An 8,830-nucleotide genomic window follows, 5' to 3' on the forward strand; every position below is an offset into this window, starting at 1 on the left:
ACCAGTTGATTACCAAATCTAAAATCTGGGTGACTGACATAGGGGCAGATGGGCAGAGGCCTTAGTTATAGCACTGATCGTTGTGCGCAAATACAAAATATTTAACAAATTTAAAAAGGAAACTGTTTAGTAGTAAACATCTTCACCTGTATGAGGCAAAAGTAATTTATAAGTTATTATTATTATTATTATTATTATTATTATTATTATTATTATTATTATTATTATTATTATTCATAAAACTCTCACAAAGCATGAGTCACTGAAATGGTGAAGAAATCCCCAGTGGTGCAATTGCAAATACATATTAGAAATACATATACAAACGAGAGCTTTCGAGAACCTGCTTCTCAATCTCAACTGAGAAGGAGAATCGAGCAGGCTCTCGGAAGCTCTCGTTTGTTTATATATTTCTAATATATAATTACACTTACACCACTGTGGATTTCTTCACCATTATTATTATTATTATTATTATTATTATTATTATTATTATTATTATTATTATTATTATTATTTATTAACAAAAACACTGACTCGCACATACACTCATTGGTCTCATACAAGGATATGCTCCTCAGTGGAGAGAGAAAACTGGAGCACGAAAAAGATAAAGAAGTTGTACAGACAGTGGAAATATCAAAGGTTACGACTAAAAGGTAAAGACTAAAACGCAAGGCAACTGAGCCCAACAGGGCAAGACATAGAACCTTAGTGTTGCCTAAAGCTGTGTGTACTTCGAAAAAAAAAAAACTTAGGTTAGTCATAATACTAGCTAATGTCAAAGCTACAGGCAACATAAAAATGAAAATTCACAGGTATGTCTATTTTGTATAAAAGCTGTCACAAAAACCACTTCCTGTGACGAAGCTTGTAACTATAAACTGTGTGAGAATTACATACGGCTTTTAAATGTCTGTGTATATATATATATATATATATATATATATATATATATATATATATATATATATATATATATGTATGTATGTATGTATGTATATACATACAACAGGCAAAGTGTTTCCTTTATTTTCATCCAAGGACTCGAGATAATCTATAGACCTTGTTTTCATCGAATGCATATGCGCACGTACATCTGCAACTTTCTCGTAACACTTCCAATGCTTTTAGCACTCCAGGGAGAAGTCTTTCTTCAATGGACATACAAAAATTGCTATTATGTTGCTCAGTTTATTCATTCCAAACCTAACGGCTGCTTCAGTTTCAAACAGCCAAATCTGATTGAAAAACAAGAATCCAAAAATGCACTTTCTACACAAATTTCACAGTTCGCTAGAAAGAAGATTAATAATTTTCCCCTTGAAGATGTCACGCGTGCATTACCATTGGGTGTTTGTGTTACATATATACAGTATATCTATACATATATATATATATATATATATATATATATATATATATATATATATATATATATATATATATATATATATTCCGATATAAATATATATATATTCGTAAATCCCATACGATAAAAACTCCAGTGACAGGGAGTAGCGTTGCTTCTTTTGACAGAGAAGTTGTGCTATTCTGGTGTGTCTTAGAGAGAGAGAGAGAGAGAGAGAGAGAGAGAGAGAGAGAGAGAGAGAGAGAGAGAGAGAGAATGTGCGCGTGCCTATGAAAGAGAAAGCTTATGAAAGAGAAAGTTTGCGTAAGCCGGTGCACTAATAATATTAGACCTCAATAACCAAGATGAATTCTAGTCTAATTACAGCAATACTTATCTATTCTTTAACCGTTTTTTGACAGAATTATATAAAGTACATTTTAAGCAAACAAATCGCAATAGGAAGATCAAAACCTATTATAAAACTGTCTTCCGGAGACACTTTCTATAAAAAAAAAAATGGCAAATTCACAGCTACGTGCCACGGGCGTTTTTATCCTGGTTTTATCATAAAAAGGAAACTAACTACAGTAAATAAAATTTAAGTTTTTTTGGTATGATGTACACCAACTTTGTTTTGTGACCTGTTCCCATTTCATTTAGTAAAGTATATTCCTATTCTTCCCCTCTAACATATTATTATCCCGTTCTTTGCTATAACAAAGCGTAATCATTTTCTTTTTGGTTAACTGCTAACCAGGTTCTATAATTTTCTGTGATTTCACATCCACTCTAACTCTGACTCTATACTTCCTTTCTCAGCTTCTACCTCATTTTCCTTTGTGCCACCTCAAGTAGGCTTAGCTTTTTTCTAAACCATCTCCTAGTAAGAACCGGTCTCTTCTCATTAACAGAGAAAAAACATTCCTCTCATCCACTAACAGGGGGTATATATCACTCTGCATTGAGACATTAATGACCTTTCTTCTCATGTTAACAAATGAAGGCACAAAAAAAAAAAACAATCTTCTTTTACTTCTGCTCGAGAAATGGATCTCATGAATCTTCCAATTTCATTTACCTAATTTTTCACAGAGTATCCATTATTCTTAACCCTTTCTCCCGATGAATTTTATCTTCGTTCCTTCCAAACCAAATGTATTTCTCACTGCCGTAGTTAGACTGCACCGCCTGTTATTTATTTCCTTCGGTTAACAAATTAGTTCCTTTTATAGAATTAAACCAAAATCCTATCCATATCTGCATGCAGACTATATCTCACAGACTTGGAGGAAGAAAAAACACTCTCCAAGACAAAAAAAACTATTCTAATGCCTAATACAGTCTCGTATAAAGAGAAAGGCCTTTCACAAACTTATACATGAGATACCGTAAAATTTTCTTTCGTAATGTCCCTCCATTTTCTATCGAAAAAAAGCCTGAAAAAAATACATAAACCTGTCCATTTCGCGTAACTCAAAGATATTTCGACTGTCAAAAAAAGAGAGATTACAGCCATTAAAAAGTTTCCTCTAAGTGTACGAACCACTACCAACGACTGCATAGCCTACTGCCTTTACAGAAACTGCGCAATAGGAAAAACGTGGAGGCTACGCCGGGAAGCCGAGATCTTCTGTAACCCCGTATATTCTACTAAGAAGGACCGCTCACGAACGCCCTCTTTACGGAACGCAAATTTCTTAAAATTCTCTCCCTTAAAAAGTACATACGGAGCTAAAAGTTATTTCAATCGTCCAAAAAAAAAAAAAAAGAAATAAAAGCCTCAAACTTCTCTCTATATTAAAAAGAAGAGGATGTAAATTCGGGTATCAACGGCTCAAGAAAAACAGGCAGTGGAATATAAATGACTCATAATCCTCTTGGCATGCACCCCGCTTCCAACTCTCCCGTTCCTCAGACCCCAAGGGTCCTCCCGGAGTCAGTAAGATCCTCCAGCCACCGGTTTATTAGTCATCTGAATACTTTATCTAGCCTGCCATAAATACGCAAACATAACAAATGCGCATATAATTACATGAGTGTGATGCTTGAATAACGTATACATTTTGCAGTTATGCAACTTGGCCCATGTCCCATGATGTTCGCTAACTAACAATACAATCACAGTAACTATGAAGCCTTGGCGAAGAACAAAACGATGGCAACGACAAATATATTAGCAACGGTTATGGCAGAATTTTACCGCCAGGTAAAGGAACGAGAACCAGCAAATCACACAAGTACCATCAAAAGTATCCCACGAAACAAGACGTACACCGGCATGATCCCCGTATGTACGTATGCATGGAAGTACATATATATCTTCTACATGGCTAGGGTTTGGTTGTCCCTTCAGTTACAAGAGTCCATCCCCTTTATGGTCTCAAAATCCCGCCCCCACCAGCGAATGAAGGCCCTCCTCCAGCTCTCCCCCACCCCCACCTTCCCCCAGCCTTCCTTAGTGCCCGACAGCTCTCGATATAACTCTTTTATGACTGTTATCTTGTCAGGCCTTTCTTAACATTCCTATTCGCAAACAGCGTTTGTCTCATCAAATTGAATATACTGTGTACGTGTATGCGTATGTGTGTGTGTGTGTGTATGTATATATATATATATATATATATATATATATATATATATATATATATATATATATATATATATATATATATATATATATATATATAATGTATATATATATAATTATGAATTTAAATCCCCGAATATTAAGCCATAAGTACCTTTAATTTGTAGAATTTACTATACCTAGGGAATAAGTTACACCCAAAAGGAACTATAAATGATTAGTGCTTCTGCCCGACCGGAAATCGAAACCAAAGCCCCAGGTTCGAACCCTTTGGGTGTTAGTTTGTCCCAAGGTATAATGAATTCGAATATTTTAAACAATATTTGCGAATGTATGGCAGGGTACATCCCTGTAACTGCCACTGATACATCCTAATGCTTCATAAGATCTGTGATCATTATTGATCATGTGTGAACCATGCATTTTACCCACCACTTAATCTGTTATTTATGAAATCTTGACATTTCAAGATGGTGCAACTCGCTTGTTTTTGGGTTTCCCCTTAAATATAAAACCCATTTCTCACTTGGGTCACCAGTCGAAGCTGTGATATGTGGGATATGAGAAATACAAAAATACCAGTGGTTTACACAAACAATTGTGGTAAAAAAATGCAAAAAAAAGGCATAAAAATGCATTACACACATTACAGTATGCCTGTGGGTGTTTTGTTAAGCTAACTGTAGTGAAGTCCTTGAATGAAACCTTCTGCTTGATAACTGCTATATTTTTGGCTACTTTGTGTTAATATAAAAAAGACCACAAGAATCATGTATATTTCTTTGGTTTCTATAGTTAAAGTATCTTTTCATTCGCTAGCCAAAGCCTAGGCTACCCTAGTCATTATTCCTACATACATACTGTGGATTGAGGGATTACTGTGTTATTGTCAGGTTAGGATGTATCTCTGTAAGAGTGCTTCTTCAGTCTTCACTTTTCCCACTCACAAACCCCAGTTACCTACGGTGGCGCCCATTAGTGCAAAGACATGATGGGGATGTGATGGGTAACCAAGAATTTCAAACAGAAGTGTAAAACCATTCAAAATCACATCAAAATCTATCAGTAAAACTGTATTTTACATCTGCAGTACATCATTAGCTTATAAGTAACATTTACTACTTCCTGTGTTAAGCAAGAAATTAATTTACATGATTACCTATTTGTGGCTTGTATGACCATTATCATTAAATTTTCTGAAAATTAAAAAATAATGATTGGAATTACTATTTTTAATGAAACTAAATTTACGCCTAAAAATCTAGTAAGGTTCTATCCTCGCAATACCCCTGACCTTTTATTTATTTCAGTTTTACTATTTCAAATAACTTTCCTTAAATGAAATAATCATTGGAACTCCCATAGAAACATACACTTCCTCCTATCTTGTTAATAAATATTTGTTCTTAGTATGAAATGACTGTCCCTGACCACTCACTAGCAACAAATCAAGTATTTCTCCACCGTTCAAAAGTTCAAAGAGGCTAACTTGTTTGCCTTTTGGCATCTGTGATTTTTCATATTCTATAAGGTGTCTTGAGAATAACACACAAAAGCTAGGCCATTTAAGTAAATATAGTATAGTGTTGTACAAGGGATTGGGGCCTGCCTTGTTGAGAAACAGAGTGAATTTTTCATTCTAATAAATAGTGTCATCATACTTGTGTCCATGGTATGCCTATGCTGATTGTTTATTCAGAACAATCTGACATGGATTATTCCACACCCTACAAAGGGTTGGTGACTCTCTGACCTGTGAAAGTCCATGGAAAAGGTGTTCTTAAGATAGGCTACAGGGCATCCAGTGACAGGATGGGAATACAGCACCTTAAGGTATGTTAGTGACACAGCACTCTAAACTGTTAGGTTTACACACAAATTTTTGTGACTTTAATGAATCTGACACTCACTTCTCTTGATATTGGTTAATTTATTTTTGTGTGTCCTTATTTGGCCCGGAGGGGGGGGGGAGGTTGTTGTCCCAGGCAGGAAGGATCTAGCATTATAATTTGTCTAATATAGTTTAAGTATGTTACTTCATGATGTACAGTGGCCTAGGTTAGGTTACGGAGTGTCCAGCAAGAGGAGCCCTGCCAATCTGGTAGGGCCTAGCACCCTAGGTAAGGTTAGGTTAAAGGATAATGTACCCTTCCATTTTACTAGTTTGTATTCCGCACTCAAAAACTGTCATCCCCACTATTATTAGTGGGGGTTACATTATGAGTTAACAAGCCATTTCAACTGCAAATGAATGCTAAATTTGTCAACACAAAAACCATATTTCAGGGTTGTACAAAAATTGTGGGTTAAAAATTAACTAGGCTGTTATCAACATTTAACCCAACACAGGCCTAGAGGAATATAGGCTGGCCTAGTTTCTCCAATAAATGAAACTAGCCTACAACTTACAATGCCCGCTTAATACACTTGGGATTAGTATAATAGTGCTGTATATTTCAACTCGAGACTTTGTAAATGACCTTTCATTAGAAAACAGAACTAGGCCACATCCTAGTTAATTTCATGAAGAAAATCCCATAATGCCTATGGTGAATCCTGTCATTCAAATCTTGCTGTCGATTTCAACAGTGATCTATTCTACATTTCAATCCCATCCATAAAAGTATATACAACTGAAATGAATATAGAATTTACTCCAAAGGCCAAGCACTGAGACCTATGAAGCCATTCAGCGCTGAAACGGAAATTGACAGTAAAAGGTTTGAAACCTGTAACAGGAGGAAAACCTCACAGTTGCACTATGAATCAAGTGTTGGGAGAGGGTTTAAAGATGGAAGAAAGAGACTATGAAAAGAGGTACAATAATGGGAACGAAAATGGTTGCTGCTAGGGGCCGAAGGGATAATGTTCACTTCCGGTCCGAACATCCCCTACTCGATCTTTTATTATATCTTTCGAATCTTCATAAAAATGAAAAAAATATTCGGTAGAACTTTATAGTAGCTCCGCGCAGCCGACGGCGCTATAACTTGACTTTTTCTACAGTTTTTTGGTTGCTAATTATGAATTTGTCTCTCATTTTTGGCGCTCGTGCCTGATTAACCTGTAATTAACCCCTGAAGTCCATCCAACAAGGGGTTTCCATATGCGATCTTCACAAGACAGAGCACGGGTACGTCTGTTTCGAACGGTTCATATCCCGTCCGGAAGTGCAATAACTTGTTAACGTATGGGTACCCAAACCCCCGCCGCCCCCGGCCAGTACTTAACACGGCGAAGGGGTATTCCATTTAGCCGACAACAAACAGATGCACCGCCAGTATCAGAACCCTTAAAAGTGTAGAAAAAACCAGTTGAAAGGGTAAAAACACGCGCGGAGCTAATGTGCAGAATTACCATATATTCTTTATATATAGGCTAATTCTCGCAAACTAATATTTATCACAATAAAAAATAAAATACATGTAAATGAGTGCGGATTTTTTCTAAGTTTCAATTTTGCGAAATGCACCTAGTGACATTTGAAGGGACATTTGGTCTCCCTGGGGCTAGTAGTAAACACAGCGAACTACATTTGAACCGCCTGGGGCTAGTACTAAACACGGCGAAAATGTAGATGAATCACTGTTTAGTAGTAGCCCTCATGTGGAACTGGAGTTCGGACTGGAAATGAACTTTTACCGACGAAGGCACGCTGCAAAGAACCTACGGGGAAAAGTATATACAAACCAGGGTACTTACCTCACTCTGCTATGGGTATTGTGGTTCCTGTACATTGTGAAAACAAGGCCTATGCTATCATGGGGCAACTGGGATTTAGGCCTAGCCCTATACACGATAACCTGTACTTCCTAATAAGCTAATCTTTCTCCGAAAAGCCAGAATGGCCATTGTTGAAATTAATTGCAGTTTTATTTGAAGCAATATGCGTTCTACGCTTTCACATAAATCAATGTATTACATGTATAATAAACTAAGCACAAACACAAAACAAACTAAACAAGACAACACCGAAATTCCGAATGTGAAACATGAAACCAGAGCCAAATGAAAATTTTCATGATGAAGCATAAGGATTATAAAATATATATATTTGAAATATTCCAGAATGATAACAATATTTAATCAAAAAAATGAAACTTAATGAGTGTTCTATTACTTAAATTATTATAAAGATCGCCTCTGTAGTCCATATCAGCTTCTCGTTTGACTCTATCCTTAAGGTAAACAATTAGTGCTTTTTGGTTAGATCGTGTGCAAGGTTGTTTACGTCAACGTAATAGTTGTAGTGAACACTGAACAATAACATGCAAATCAGGCTGCGAAGGACAGAAGGAGGTAATATTTCCAATGTTAAGTTTATCCAAAAATTCCATGAAAACTAAGGAAGGCCATTTTCTTTTTAATTAATTAGAACATTACGACTAATAGTGGTGTTAGACAAGCGCAGTAGCTTATGGAGTACGAGTCATTCAGTTTCCTTCAACTAACAGCAATACAGTTTACATCCACACACTGAAAGTATGTTTAACATAGCTCATATATAACATTTAGAATCGATTTTTTTTAATAGCTGAAAAATAATCAGACCTACCTATGACCTTTAGGCTACAACCTTTTTTATTCCTTTTGTTGCACCTCCGCTCATGTTCTCCTACCACCTTACTTTCCAAGCTCTTCGAACAGTTGTTCCATAGTGCAACTGCGAGGTATCCCTTCCTGTTATACTTTTAAAACCTTTTTACTCTCAATTTCCCTTTCATCGCTGAATGACCTCCTAGGTCCCAGTGCTTGGCCTTTGGCCTAAATTTTATTCTCCATGCCTTGAAGTATCTAAGGAATAATAGCATTTGTGTCTCTGAGATAATAATCGTTATTGGCTGCCCAAGAACAAGAGGTTGCTGGCGCAAGGCAAGTTATATACCGTC

General features: G+C 36.2%; 1 protein-coding gene and 1 long non-coding RNA gene across 4 annotated transcripts in view; one reads left to right on the plus strand and one right to left on the minus strand.

Moving 5' to 3' along the window:
• LOC136850704 (uncharacterized) overlaps window positions 1–8,830 on the minus strand; it is a 1,048,955-nt gene that overhangs the window by 1,040,114 nt on the left and 11 nt on the right. The window contains exon 1 of the long non-coding RNA XR_010856694.1: window positions 7,644–8,830. This exon is cut by the window's right edge and continues 11 nt beyond it. This is a non-coding gene — a long non-coding RNA (uncharacterized lncRNA). The remainder of the gene's footprint in view (window positions 1–7,643) is intronic.
• LOC136850702 (major facilitator superfamily domain-containing protein 4A-like) overlaps window positions 1–8,830 on the plus strand; it is an 87,877-nt gene that overhangs the window by 33,908 nt on the left and 45,139 nt on the right. The window lies entirely within an intron of this gene.

Source organism: Macrobrachium rosenbergii, chromosome 22 (genome assembly GCF_040412425.1).
Source record: "Macrobrachium rosenbergii isolate ZJJX-2024 chromosome 22, ASM4041242v1, whole genome shotgun sequence".
Classification (NCBI taxonomy): Eukaryota; Metazoa; Arthropoda; class Malacostraca; order Decapoda; family Palaemonidae; genus Macrobrachium; species Macrobrachium rosenbergii.